The following is a 13,286-nucleotide window of genomic DNA, read 5'->3' on the forward strand; positions in this document are numbered from 1 at the left end:
AAGCCCGCCCTGGGGAAAGCAGCCGGCGCCTGCTCCGCGTGTGAACGACCCATCACGCCTGGGTCACTTGACCTAAAATAGTTGCTCTTTGAGGCAGAAGCGACACTGCTTTGCGAGCCTCACATTTGTCCCAGACACGTTGGTCTTGGTGTGATAGGACCTTGTAAGAGAGGGAGCGGGTCCCCTCCCTGTTCCCTGAGACACTTATCTGCAGACAGGCCCACGGCAACCAAGGAGCTCACGTGTAACCTCGGTGCCTAGCAGCGAGTCCGAGGGCACCCAGAGCGCCTAAGGAACTAGCTTGGCCCGTAGCAACCGAAGCATATTTCACATCCGTTGCGCGGTCCAGGGCTTTTAGGGAGTAACAGGCGCGCCCGCCGGCGGGAGGGCCCTGCCGTCAGTACATCACTGTCAGGGCAGCCCGTCTAGAAGAAGCACTTACCTCATACACTTTATTGCTTGATAGCTTGCTGATTGCTTTTACAAAGCAATAAATTGATGGCCTGATTCAGTGCTGACACTGGGCTGTGTTCATCGGGGTGATTGATGGGCCGAATTAGCGCTCCCGTAGCCTCTGCTTAGGGATATGAAATTCTAAACGGGCCCGCCTGGTATCAGCCGAGCGCGAGAGCTGATGCCAAATGAGCCGTGTTTATCCACTTAAATAACTAACTGGCGCTTCTCTTTAATAACATTTCCATAATTTATGTTTTAGTGTTTCCATTTCCAATTAAATTGTCTAACCAAATTAAAAGAAACTGGGAAAAAATAAGGTGTTGTATTTCTTAAAATCTGCAGTCTCAAAGCAGGTGCAGTAAAAAGCATATGGAGTCAGAACATATAATTTATTAATAAATCAATTAGGTAAATTTAATAATTTAACTACTTTTCAAATTTAAAAGACAACTTCTTTATTATTTTCCACTACCTAGAGTTTTGTTTGCTTTTGTAACTTTAAAATAGGCATGACCCTGGGAAGGTAAAAACAAGTAAAACAACAGAAAAGCAAAGCTCTTCTTTTGGTTTGATGTTTGCACTCTTTTTTCAAAAAATTCAGTAGGACAACCTTGATTGAAATAACATTAACATTAACTACCTTCTCATAGAAGCTAGGAAATTCAGTGATAAGATTTTTCATAGTTGAAGAAAATCAAGTAGCCAGTGTATTTTCAAGCCAGTATATCAAATGACAGACAATCTGATGCATAATTAAGTAATCTCTCTAGACCGGTGGTTCTCAGCTGGGCACAAGCTTATCCCCAGGGCACATTCAGAAATGTATGGAGACATATTTGACTGTCACACAGAGGTGTTGCTACTGACATTTAGTGGGTGGCAGCCAGGATCGATGCTAAACGTCTCACAGTGGAGAGGACATCCCCCGACGTGGGCTTCATGAGATCTGCTGTAGATTAGGGCCAACCAAGGAGGACACGTCCTAGCGTGAATGCTTGGAGAGAGGGTGAAATACCCAGACAGAGCATGTTTCCTAGAGAAAATCAAACCAGAGGGGCGTGATTAATGATCTGACATTTCTAGACGTTATGAAAATGTTATTTCTGTTTTCTAAAGCGAAGTACAGAAATGTTAGGATGGAAACATGATAAATGTAGAAATATAAACGTTGAATGTCTATTTTTGGGGACGGTTTATCTGAAATTAAAATAAAATACCACATGTGGTTGAGCATCCAGTTCCAGGTGGGTTTTCTTTGACCCTAGTAGTTAAAATTAAACATGCATATTTGACAACGTGGATTTTTAAGCTGATGCCTTGGCGAGTTGGTTATTGACAGCAGCAAAGTCGCTATCAAGGCGTTTTCTGTTACGTGCACAATAAAATGAATGAAATATCAATATAAATTATGCAAATAAGTGAGAAAAAAATCAAGTGGGCATGAAAATGGGGCATGGGGTTATGGGCACACCAACGTCGGCAGAGAGTAAAAGGAAAGGGGAGCAGGCCACAGGCGGGAGGACAGCCCTTGCTCCTGCCACCTCCCAGCTGAGGCGACAGCGGGCCCCGCCCAGCTGATCAGTACGTGCGACGAGGCCTGGATCTGCATCTGCATCTGCATCTGCATCTGTCAGCCAGCGTCCTGCAGGGGTGCGCTGATGGGCGCTTCTCGCTCTCTCATCACTTTCTGCCTCCGTGTGTCACACGTCACAGTCTGTCTCCCCGCCACTCTGTGGGTGTTCCTGCCCTTGCCCAGATGCCATCCCTCGGAGGGCAGCCTTGGGATTGTGCATCATTTTATTCCCCGGTGCGTGGCCGAGCTCTCACCCGGCCGGCTCCTAACCAGCGCTGGTCGAGTAAGGGACGACAAGGAAGCTTCGAGTAGTGGGAGGCCTTGTACCCGAGCATGTCGACATGTCAGCGCTGGTCGTTGCTTCCCAGCCTTTGGCGTTGTATGTGGTTTGAGACGCCCCTTCCGCTCTCCTCACAGAGATCAAACGCTGAATTCCTTGTCTCAGGGAACCTAGGAATTAGGTTTCTGAACACTTTCAGAACACTAATATTATTAACATGAAAATAATAGACCTTCACTTGTGTGAGTGGCATATGCTTCAATCCAGTGTTTTATAAACAGAAACCTATACTGCACAGTAAGGTAAGGGTCTTTAAGGGCAGACTGGTAGCATTTGAGTCAGTTTAGTGAGACTCACGAGACCGTGAGCACTATCTTAATGCATATAAAAATATTTAACTGCTGTTCGGTTTTAATAAATAAGCATAGTGCACATCTGGTTACTTACAACTTCAGTGATTTTCAGAACAAAAAGTGAATACTTTGAATATACACAACTCTAAAACATCTTTGTAAATATTAAAAATTAAATTTTATATATATGTGTGTGTGTATGTATATATATATATATATATATATATATATATATATATATATAAAATCTTAGATATAAGGGATTGAATTACTTTCCTATTAGGACTTAAGATAATATGTGTGCAGGATCTATATAAAAAGAAATATTGTGTGCCAAAATAAATTCTAAAATCAAGTAATTTTTTTTTTTTAATCAATCATGTCCAATCATTTTCCAGGACCCAGTGTATTTTTCACTCTCTTGTCTGTCGGCAAGCTCTTTGACTCTTAAGACTCCAGTAATCGAATTGGTTTTGAGGGGATTACAGTGGATGACTAATAATACTCGAGATGGGAACACAGGGTGGTGAAGAGTCAGGATTCCTTGCTCAGTTTTCCCCTTCAGGTTAACAGGCACTGAATAGAATGTAGCCTAAGAGACCCAAAAATGAGGGATTTTTGTCTTATTTCGCTTTGTGTACTGGTCTGGGGGTGGGGCAGATTAAAGGAAACCATAATTTAATTATATATGTACATACGAGGGTTCCATGAAAATGTGGGGCCCCAGGGAAAATCAGACAGTTTAGGCTTATCTTGACCTAACCACAGGGTGGGGGCTGTGGTTTGGGACTTCAAAAGGGAGGAAGGGAATTCACAGAGGGATGGAAAAGCAAAGGTTTGGTAAATAAATGTTTGCTGGACCATCATTAACCCAGGGACACTGAGAGCACTGGCCAAATCCTTCTACTTTCCAGTATATTAAACTGTAGTGATCTATGAAGATAGTTGCCTTCCTGGAGCAGGTTCTCTACCTAAATTCTTTTAGGCAGGTAGAGGGAAAGTCACAGTTTCTTACTGTGTCTTTTGTTTCTTAAAAATCACCAGCTTAAAATAATCAATATCCCAAAGAGCCATAATTTCGGTGACAAGTTCTGCTCCCCTTCACGTTTAAACAGGAAGGCCTTTATTTTTCTGTTCTCATTAAGGCTTGTGTGTGCAGTAATTATTTTCTTAGGGTGAAGGTCACCAAGGACATCAGAAGGGAGAACATGCTCTACATCCCTACTTGTGGAGCTTCTCATTTCCTCATTTCCCCCCTTACTTTTGGGTACTATGCAAAAAATACATCAATAGAAACGGGGGGGGAAAAGGGAGTTTGAGGTTATTAATAACACATTGCAATTAGAACAAGTTTGAGGTTACTTATAACACACTGCAATTAGAACAAAAATTAGGTTCAAAGTTCACAAGCTCCCTCAGGCGTAAGAAATGATTTTAATAAATTTCCAATACATTGAAAATATCTCCTAGGCATACAGTGTGTCTCCTGTCTCCCAAGTCCATCCTTTTCCATCACATCAGCGTATAAAACAATGAACTGCTCATCTCACAAATGACAGAAATGCAGTTTCTGTTTCACATGCTGAAATACCAGACAGAATGAGATTCTGGGTAGAAGCAACAGGAACCACCAAGCAGATTCAGTGCAATTAGGCCGCCCCTCTCACATAAATAAGTAAGTCAACACCCAGCGCCCTCTAAGAGTGGGTAAGGGAGTAATACGACTAGTAGTCTCCTTGAAACATGACCACTATCCAACCTATGTATCGATCCACTCAGCCGTCCCTTGGGACAGGGGGTCTGTTCATAAAAATCCATTTAAATTCTCCCCTCTCTATATAATTCTTAAAATCCTGTCTCCCTTTACCCCTCTGTACACATACTCAGAAACCCATCAAGTGAGCTTGAGTCTCCATAGGCACAGGAGATGAAAACTTTAATACAATACAACCTTCATGCCAAGGTTGGAAACAAAAAAGAGCTGTTTCCTTCTGTTACCAGTGTTTTGCATTTCCTCAAAATGCATTTATCAAAATGCATGCAGTTGAAAATACCATAGGAGATCTATTAAAAGATGATTGATGAATTGTTTTGCAGTGGCGTAGCTCAGAGCATTTCCTTTTATCCAACGCAGGCATTACCCAAAGGGCACTAGGTTTAGCGAAATAAAAAAAAAGCAACGCTTGAGTCTCTGGCCAGGCGCTGGCAAACAATGCCTTCCTGGCTTATGAGTTTCCGTGCACCAGCTATAGAAACTGTCATTCACCGGTCCCTCCCCCCACCCCAGCCGCACACTCACCTCGAGGGCTGTGATGAAAGGCTGCGCTAAGTAAACCTGAAAATCCCCCCTAAGCTGGCGAAAACTGAGAGCAACTTAAAGATGATTCATTGCTCAGAACATCATTTTTTATTTGCAGCAGAGTGGAGAGCCAGGGCTGAAAAGTAAGGGCCGTGGGACTGAGAGACAAAGAAAAGGCAGGAGGAAGAAGCCAATTATATGAGATAATAACTTAAACTTAATATTTCCCTCCCTCCCTCCCTCCCTCCCTCCCTCCCTCCCTCCCTCCCTCCCTCCCTCCTTCCACTTTCTTTCCACGATTAATTTCTTTCCACACTTGCAAGGGCCTCGCAGTGGAATGAAAGGCCTCCTTGCGCCGCCTGAAGCTTGGCTGCTGGGAGATGTTGAGCCCCCGGCCCCCTCCCTCCCTTCGTGCCCACGTCGGGACAAGTAGAACCGCCAGCCTGCGGGCGGCCCCCTTGCCGGCCGCGGGATTCAAACTCAGCTCTCTGCCGGGTCCAGGCGAAGTTACTGATTTGCAGTTCATCTGGCTTTTTCTTACTGTCATTACAGGAGTGATGCCTTTGAAACTCTTCACACGTGGGAGCTCCAGGAATCTGACTTTTAGGTGACTTTTCTGCTTAGCACCGCCGTCCTAATCTCTATTCCCTCTTTTCTCGGGAGCAGTGATCTTGATCTTCAGCTTTAAGGTCTGCTTCTAATGGCGTAAAGGACGTGTAAGTTGAAGGACAGAAAGAGATCGGATAATGCATTATAATAATATCACCCCCCTGCCTAATGTTAGCGCCGTCGGGAGCCGGCTGATTAAACGGGAGCATATGGGCATAAGTGTACCCGTCAGTACCACTCGGCGAGGCCTTGCTGTTAGTGGTCGTGCTGATAAAGCTGGAGGGGGGACAGGAGAGACTCTCAAGAAAGCGATTCTACGATAAAGTCTGGAGTTTCCATGGAAAGACAGAGGGAATTCTGCAGACAGAGACTGCGAAGTACACCAACGGTCAGAGAATTGAGGGGCTTTGGGGTAAAATCCTCATAGGAGACCATCTTAAGGAATATATATCCATACCTATCATTCATATACATATGACATATATCCTAATATTTCAAAAGGTGTCAGCAGAGGGGTGATCATTTTAACTCCTGGTGCCTATAAAGTTACTCCATGGAGAGAGAGCCTTTTATCAAATCAATGCATTTTGGTATAAGAGGAGGCGTACATATCTCATCCGTTATCAATAGGCAGTTTTGATTTGTTTGGCAGAATTCGCACTGGATGTTTTTTGAAGAGAGGAAAAATCAAACTCACATCCAGTGTCTGTAAAGGACATGTGTCCCCCAGCATCCAGCTACAAATTGTTAAAATCAACAAATGGAAGAGCACAGTTCCCGCTCTTGTGGTTCAGAATCACTTTGTAACAATAATTCATCAAATGTTGACTTTCTGGACAGCAGATAGTTTGGCAAAACCAGGGTGAGGCAAATCTGACTTACACATAGATCATTGTGACAAAGTCTATATCCTCAAGGAATGTTAATTCTATCCAGGGAAACAGCCAGGGCCCCGCGCACATACATACACTCACACACACACTCACACACTCACACTCACATTCACATGCACACACACACACAGTCACTCACACGCACACACACTCACACACAGAGTTTATAATCTTTATATGAATTCATTAAAAGTAACTAACTTTGCCCAGCTGGGTGTGGCTCAGCAGTTGAGCCGCGAACTGGGATCCAGGCGATCGGGGTTCGATTCCTGGTGAGGGCACATGCCCGGGTTGTGGGCTCGATCAATGACTCTCTCATCATTGATGTTTCTATCTTTCTCTCCCTCTCCTTCCCTCTCTCTGAGATCAATAAAGATATATTTAAAAAAAAAAAAAAAGTAACTAACTTTGCCCTGGCCGGTGTGGCTCAGTCGGTTGGGCATTGTCCTGTGCACCAAAACACCAAAAGGTTGTGGGTTTGATTCCTGATTGGGTCACATGGGGAAGGCAACCAGTCGATCTCCTCTCTCTCTCTCTCTACCCCTCCCCCAAAAATCAATAACCATATCATCAGGAGAGGATTAAAAAAAAAAAGTAAGTAACTTTACTTAAGAAACTTAACAGTCATTTCTCTATGGGAAATATAAAGGTGTACAAAAGTTTCTAAAGAAATACAAAAAATAGTGGATCCTTAGGGGATTACGTTTTAAATGTTTGGATTATTTCTTTTTATTTTTTGAAAGTTTATGAAGCGTTTGATGTGGCGTTGGATCCCCACAGGTTTTCTTCTCCTGGTAATTCTGTACCTTTTTATCCAGTGATGATGAAGCCTAACTTTTGTTAGTGATCCACTTGGGAAATAGTCAGTTAGAGCAGCTTACAGTCTTTCACCACGAACTAGGGAAAAACCCAGTTCTGAAGGGAGGAAGCAGACAGCCTGTAAAAGGTGAGGCTTCCCACCGTGTCACTGAAGAACGGAAGTGGGCTGGCTTCGTTGCCAGCGTCCCCCAGGTATTCCCTAGCGGCCCTGGAAGCTGTGAAAGGCCCGGCCCCGGGGGAGGGCAGCGGGGCAGCTGGTCGCCCATCCGTCCGCGACGGGCAGGGAGGATGTTTCTGTCCGTGTGAGAGGCGAATTTTCTCGGGTCGGTGCTTTCTGTTCTGTTTACTGCCAGCAGCCGGGGCTGTGAGTCTCTTTCCCCGAAACTCTTCTCTGCACCCACCTTCCCGGCCTGAGGCAGTCGCCCTTGCTGGCCCCCCGTCCCAAATGGGCCGCTGCTCGAAGGCTTTGGGGACAGTTTCCCTGTGTAGGGATAGCTTCTGACGCTGGGCCACTTTCTTTCTTCCCTGGCACCGACCGTTCTGGCCCCGACCCCTCTCCTGGCCTTCCTCGTTGGCGGCAGCGTCCTCGGGGGGTTTTGGGGGGTTTTCTTCTCCAGGCTAAGCCGGCCCTTTCCTACCTTTCGTCAGCTTCTCCAGCGTTGGTCCCCGAGAGGCTCCGCGTTTTTCCAGCGCGGGCCCCCCGTGACCGTGTGTGACGACTTCAGAGTGAACGCTTCAGAGTAAGTCACTTCTGCCCGTCGGAGGCCTGCGTGAGGCCTCAGCTTCTGGTCCAGGGCCACAGTTGTTCATTCTCTTACCGAAGCCCCGTCTTGAGGATAAAATGTTATTAACAGTTATCCTTTGAACTTTAAAAACAAAAGGGATTAACACGAAAAGTGAAACAAATAACATTCACTCCGTTAAAGGAGTAATTAAAGTAAAATAATTGTTAGTCAGAAGAGTTTTCTTGCACATAAATATGGATGTTTTATTTTCTTTCAGTAAAATAGTTTAATTAGAAAATAAATAGTGATGGGTAAATAAAACAGACTGTTTGCCTTGGAACTACTTGAACTAAATGCCTCAAGTCCTTTTAATATTATAAAACTCTCAGTGAAAGCGGTTCTAGCTTATGCGATTTACTCTTCTAAAGAAAGGGCCAAGAAAACAGGCACAAGAATTTCCCAGCCCCCCCCCAAAGGGCCAGTTAAAGAGCAGTGTGTTCAGCGCCGTGTTGGAAATGCGTCCTTATGTGGCCTCGGCCAGGGGAACAATGGTAATTACCCGTGAGGAGGTGAGTTAGAAAATCACTGAGGAAAATGAGGTGCAATTGAACTCTGCCTCTGGGAGAAACGCTGCCCGAAACGCAAAATCAACAGCTCTCCAGGCAGAAATAAGCCGTCGGGTCACAGACAGCGGCTGCCTTCGGCACGATGCGAGTAAAGGCCCAGGCGCTTGGCACCCCGAGCCCCGGCCTCAGCTCTCGCTTTGTTTGGTTTGGTTTTCCTATTGAAACCCTTCTCATTCTTTTTTTAAATTCCTTGTACACTTTTAGGGCCTCAATAATCAGATTTTCCCCTTCATCTGAGTCACCTTAGAAATCATCTGGTCCAATCTTTTAACAAGATAGGAAGCTAAGACCAACGGTCTGCAAAAGTGGGGAAGCCAGACCCACACCTGCCTGTCATCTCTTCCAGCCCAGCCTGGGAGTTTCTCCACGGTCACTTTTAAAGGTAGCCACTAACAGCAGGGTCAGATCCTCGGGCGCTTTTCTGCTTACTTTTAACAATGTGCTTAGAAAATAAACCAGAAAATACTGGTTCGAATACCTGGAATGCTAATTTTCAGAAGAGATGGAAGAATGGAATAGGCTAGGAGTAGAGTAGGATAGGATAGGATAGGATAGGATAGGATAGGATAGGATAGGATAGGACAGGACAAGGTAGGATAGAATCCAGAATATACCCCGAAGAGCCAGAGAACTTCTTGAACGAAGCAGAGATGATGGAGCGATTACTGGCCCAGGCAAGGAAGGCATCCCGGTGCTTGTCAGCGTGGCAGGGGGTCCTTTAACTTTAAAAATCCAGATGGCAGTCCAAAATGGACTGGCGGCAAATGCCAAGAGGATGGGGTTTTTGAAGTTGAGTGAAAGACCCCGACAGTGAAGCAAAGGACTGGCGTAATGAAGAAAGAAAGAAAGAATCCCACATTAGATCGCAACACAGGGCAGCAAGTTACAGCACCGTATTTTGTCTACCAGGTTTTTGTTAGCATTTAAAACTCTAAGCATTTCACTTAAATGTCCTGCTCAAAAGTGGTCGGTGGAAATTTTATTTTACCTCTTTCAATATCTTGAAAGATATTGGATTGCATGTCAAGAAATATACTAAAATAAAGTAGTAAGTTTTCTGTAGCAAAAATAAATAAGTGAATTAATAACAATGCAAATCACATGACAGCCTCTAACCACATGAAACCTGTGAGTACCAGAGACGGTGCTGTCCACGCCTTCCTCTGACCCGGGATGAAAACGTGGTATATTGGACCCTATACTCTCTAGTTGCAGAGTGTCCTGTACAGGACCTGTGGGTGGTGTGTAGATGCTGCTCTGGAACTACGTTTTATTTATATTGTTTGACCCTATGAAGAGACTCTTAGAAAGTGGTGGAGACTTCGCCCAAGATGCACAACGTCAGGGTAGGCAGGACACTTTAGTATCCCTTTAGGTGCTAAATTGGATTGATCTTGAAAGTCTTTCAACGGAATGAAGTAAAGTCCACTGGGGCCTCCTGGACAGCTGAGACCAAGGTTCACTTCCCCTGGGTGGGCCAAGCACAGAACGGGAGGGTATCCCACGTGTGCCAGAAACAAAGTGTGAGGCAAGGAGCAAGTAGAGGGGACTGAGCAGTGAGAGACGACAAATGCCACCCGTGGCCGGTTCCCTAAGCCGCCGTGTCGCTCCACCGTATATGGAGGCTGGTTACTTTAAAGTGGGGGACTATTTTCCAGTTAGGACCAAGTTATGTGAACTAATCCGTGCTACATATAAGATACTAGCAATCCCTCTATTTACTCTATTTCACATCACGACCACTCAACTAAATAAGAGTGTAAGGATCCATTCATAAAAATTCTCCCAGTAGTCCATAGTTTTCTCTGCTAACAGTGACTACTTCCCAAACAGCAAGTCTTCTTTTACTTTATTTTTTCTAAAAGTCAGGAGAAAAATCAGAGAGTTAATTTAAGAAAGCTCAACATTTCCAAAATCACCATCATAAAGTAATTTCAAATAAGTTCAAATATGTAAATGCTGGTTTCATGTAACTTCCATGCAGACTAAACAGCATAGGAAAAGCATTATTGATAAATGTGACTATGTTTAATTGTTTATAAAAACCTCAGATAGTATCTTCAGTGTTTCTTTAAATTAACAATAGTTCACAGCAAAGAATATGTTGGAACCTAAGACTTGTGGTAGTTAGAAATTATGCCTGTAAATTTTAGCGTAGTTTTAGGTTATTTTTATATCTCATCTGCATTCCAGAAGAAATTCTGACAATTCACATGGTTTTTGAATTAAACCTGTGACACATCGGGTATATTTGACAGACAAAATTCACTCTAGTTTACAATTTTTATTTATTTAACCTTAAGTATGATAAGGCAGGTTATAACTCGATTGTAAAATTTCAGTCTGCAGGGTGATGGGTGGTTCTGAGCGACGAATGTGTCTCTTGTTCTAGCTCTGTGCCCTGTCTTCTAATAAACGTAATGGTTCTGACTCCATAGATCTAAATGTTCTGGGCAGATTAAATTAGCCAAATGCCAGCTCTCACTTAGACACTAAATGCTGAAGAGGTTGCAGTTAAGCTATTGATTAAAACTCTGGCTTCAACTATTAAGGCTGGAAACTAGCCTCTGTATCACTTCTCTTAACACAAGAGCTGAATCTCTCTTCAAATAAAAGGCTTTAAAACGTTACATTAGTTTGATAACAAGTGCCTGATTGGTAAGCAAGTCACTGCATCTATAAATACAGAAGCTGGTCAAAGAAACTCCTTTATCCTACCTTTAAGGCTCTTTTGATAATTTCTTGTTGTACAAAGTTAGTCAATCAACTATTCTAGCAAATAACTACCATGTTAGCAATTATAAAAGTAGATCCTGTGATGCTCACATGCGAGATATTTCCTGTATATCAGAGTGACACTAGTATAATGATGGAGACTATTTATAAAAATTATTCGTTTAAATAGTGAAGTTCTCAATGCAGAAAAAAATTATTTCTGCTTACCTTGTCATCTGCCATCAGACAAGTGGCCTTTGAGAAACAAACAAATCACTTATCTCAGAAGTTATTTTCCCCAGTCAACACATAACCTTCTTGGAAAGATGTCTTAATTTATGGGAGAGTTTTAATTTGCTTTTTACCCCCAAAATGATATTAGTAAATCATGTGTGTGTGTGTGTGTGTGTAAGAGAGAGAGAGAGATGTCTATGTAACAATGTCCTACAGTTTTATTCTCAAGATTGAACTCGGGATTTTCATGACTCAGTAGTTTCTAAATTTGGACAAGCCTACCAATAAAAATTGGATTGTTTCTTTAACTCTCCTAGGTATTGACATATTTGATTGCTATGCTGATCGCATCAAAAGTTATAAATTATATATATATTCACATCTTCTTTATCGAATCATCAGTTGAAAGACACAGGTTTTTTCCATGCTGTGGCTATTTTGGCTACTATGAATAATGCTGCAATGATCCTAGAGCTACTATATCTTTATGAATAAGTGTTTTCAAAATTTTCATGAGTACAGCAGAAAAGGGATTGATTAAGAGGGTAAAGGGGTCAAATAAATGGTGATTAAAGGAGGCCAGACTTTAGGTAGTGAGCACAAAAAGCAATATGCAGATGATGTATTACAGAATTATATGCCTGAAACCTATATATATGTGTGTGTATATATAATGTTATTAACCAATGTCACCCCACTAAATTTAATTATAATAAGAATAAAATTAAATTCAAAAACATTATAAATTTCAGGGCAACACATATTTACTTAACATAAAATAAAATGAATGTTAACATCTGTATCTCTATTTCAATGAAAATTGAACTAAAAATTTGCTTACTAATTGAGGGACTCCATAGCATTAAATCACGCTTTTAAAGGTCTGTAGTTAGGCATGAAGCATGATATATTTAGAAGAATGACCATATTTCATAATAGAAAAAAATAAAATCAATTATTCAGTTAAGCCTGGAAAAGTGAATCCTGTTTTGGGGAATGAGTCACATTCAGAATATTGAGCAGAGCGTTCCACCCTGAGCCTGTGCTCTAGGCCACGCTAACAGAAAGTCAGTGACAAGCCTGACTTCTGTGTGAGGAGCCAGAAGTTTAAGGAACTTGTGCATCTTGTTCCGACCACGTGATGCTGAGTGACAGCTGTGCCACCAGCCACCCGACAGCCACCGAGGGCACCTGTCCAAGACGCTGCTCCTGCCGTTACCTGAGTGCCGTGTGCCTGCACCTGAGCCCCCGCATACCTACCACTGTGTAGATGTTGTAAACCGCGGGTTGCGGTGAATGCAGTTAGGGGAGAATTTCACTCTCTTGCACCAGAGGAGAGATTGAACGCAGCTTCCCGGGGAGAAAAGACAGGCTTGGGGACCTGGGGATTCGGCTGTGACCGCTGGCTCCCAGCCTACAGCAGCCCTGCGTCTGGGGCAGGTAATTTAGACAGAAGCTTGTAAGCAAGTCATTTGTATCAACTCCTGAGGGGGGATCTAAAAATATATAACTGATGAAATTTATATTCCAAAAAATCGTCATAAATTTACAGAGATAAGGTATATACGTGACACAAAAATACAAATACTACAAGTGAGTGCTGTTTAAAAATGTGTTTCAAATGGGCGGATATAAACTGAAGATTTCAGGAAGGAGAGAAAATTTGGTCTAGTTTAAATATTTCTATTGACATGAAACTATCTT

Source organism: Miniopterus schreibersii, assembly GCF_964146895.1.
Source record: "Miniopterus schreibersii genome assembly, chromosome: 10".
Classification (NCBI taxonomy): domain Eukaryota; kingdom Metazoa; phylum Chordata; class Mammalia; order Chiroptera; family Miniopteridae; genus Miniopterus; species Miniopterus schreibersii.